General features: G+C 41.3%; 1 protein-coding gene across 2 annotated transcripts in view; it reads right to left on the bottom strand.

Moving 5' to 3' along the window:
• The window catches only part of TMEM263 (transmembrane protein 263), a 17,027-nt gene extending 16,280 nt beyond the window's left edge, over window positions 1-747 (bottom strand). Inside the window, exon 1 of one of the 2 annotated variants that reach the window (XM_019515331.1) lies at window positions 677-747. The gene's annotated coding sequence lies outside the window, so the exon portion shown is untranslated. The remainder of the gene's footprint in view (window positions 1-676) is intronic. The other variant, XM_019515332.1, reaches the window with a different exon arrangement.
• Between the last annotated feature and the right edge of the window lie 1,406 nt (window positions 748-2,153).

Raw genomic sequence — 2,153 nt, forward strand, 5'->3', positions numbered from 1 at the left:
TTTTTTTTTTTTTTTTTGGGGGGGGGGGGAGGGGTTGTGGTTCTGTTCAAAATTATGGAAAATGTCATTTTTGTGGTGATCATGGAAACTGCTGGTTTTCAAGGTTTCCGCAAAAATCATGAAACTGTGATCAAAGTAGTTCCCTACCTATGCTGCCACAACCACTTAAGCAGTTCTGGGGCTCTCCAAGGCTGCTCAAGCAGTGGCAGAGATTCCTAGAAAAAATGAATATCCAGAATCATGGCAATGTTAATTATTCCAGATAACTGACCTCTACTGTCCCTGGAGCCAAGTGTAGTTTCTCTTGTTAAATGTAATAACAAAATGCTGATGGCCTGCATCTCTCCATACTTTTTTCAACTGCTCTGTAAAAAAGAACCCTCTTCTGCAGCAGATGAGATGTGGGAAGTTTCAGTTGAAGATGGAAGTTTCACAGTTATTAAAAAAAAACCAAAAACAGCTTTTTGGAAGAGAAACTTGGCATGTGTAGGCAACCTTAAGTGTACGGATTACACGTGGCACCAAGTACAAGTCTATCCAGAAGATATTCTATGAGACAGTCAATATGAATGTACATACCTGAATAAAGACAGGACTACTAGGAAATTCTGAAGTTAGTCAGACAGCTTCCATGTGCATAAAGAGTTACTATATTGAATAAAATAAAGATTCTCACCAAAGTGTATTATTTCATTCACCAGATGGATTTTCTAGGTACACCTAAAAGAAAAGTAACACATTTAACAACATTGCACACAGTCAGTTTTTTGATGTGCATTCTACCATATATTTGCAGCCTGCCTCTCTCTACACACCCCATCTCCACAGTTTTGAAAAAGATAGGACTAGTCCAAGCACAGAATTAAGGAGCCAATTTCCAATGAATTTTGTTGTCACTGCTACATCAATTCATTCCTGGGCAAAAGGGACAAGATGTACTCACTCCACTTGGTCTCCTGTAGACTATCACAAGGCCTGAAAACTAAACAGCATCAAGATGGAGCCTCTCCTTAATAAGGTGGGAAACTAAAATAGGCAGTTCATGAAACATACCAGCTTCCATTTTTAAAAAAAGTTTGGTTTCTAATCATCATGCTTCTGCAAGCAGACTTCTAAACAAGCTGATACAGCACTGTGAGCATGCAGGTGGAAAACCCCAAAGTCTCTGATGCTTACACCTGTCTCAGACAGTGGTAATGAACTCTACCAAACTACTCTCTTTCAATGCTACTGTTCAGAACTCTGTGGGGCATAAATGAAATAGACAAGAATCCGGTCATTTTCACTTTTACCACACTGCTTGGCAAGACTACAGTAGCAGCTGCAGCAGGCACTGGAGGAACTATTTCCCACCAGGGGCCTCAGAAGGGGTGAAGAACTAAGTTCCTTGTATTTGACCCCAAGCAGTCGGGAGGCTTGGATACAGCACTGATGAGAAAAAAGTTCCTCTTCTCTTCCTACAGCCACAGAGGACTTCACAACTTATCTGACCCCTGCTAAACAGAAAATACCACTACAGAAAGAACCCTAGCACTTTCCACTGCAAAATAAGTAGAGAAAAAGAACAGAGGCAGGAAAGAAAGCCCTCCCATTAAGGTTCTTACTAGGATATTGGCATGTGGCACATGCATAGCTCCCAACAATTTAGCTGTCCTATTTTAATACTTTCCAAACATCAATCCAAAGTTTAAGTTCTAATCATCACGAGTTCAGAATCCACCCAGAGTATATCTGGGTCTCGCATATCAGCATGCCTTTTTTTTTTTTTCCAGTCCCTAACAAGAAATCTGTTTCAGCTACTTTAGGTGAGGAGAAAGTTTACTGGGTAACTGAAACACAAGACCTGCAGCATCAAAAGCACCATATGCTCAGCTAGGAATGCAGTTAAGAGCGAGTATGTAACAGCAGTCTGCCCATAGTATTATGGAGAAGCAAGACTCCAGTTAAAAGCAGCATGGCTGCTGCTCAAAACCTAAACATGCAAGCTTCTCTAAAACCTACATACAAAGCAGCACCAGTCTGGAAACAAAACTGCCACTCTGAGGTCAGGGTGGTGGGATTCAGGACAGATTTGGGATCAGTTGGCCAAAAGGTTTCCTTCCCCCAAAAAATAACCTGCTCTTAAAATTATGATCTTTCTCCCCCCCCCCCCC

The sequence above is a fragment of the Gavialis gangeticus genome, unplaced genomic scaffold, assembly GCF_001723915.1.
Source record: "Gavialis gangeticus isolate Ggan-Ray unplaced genomic scaffold, GavGan_comp1, whole genome shotgun sequence".
Classification (NCBI taxonomy): domain Eukaryota; kingdom Metazoa; phylum Chordata; order Crocodylia; family Gavialidae; genus Gavialis; species Gavialis gangeticus.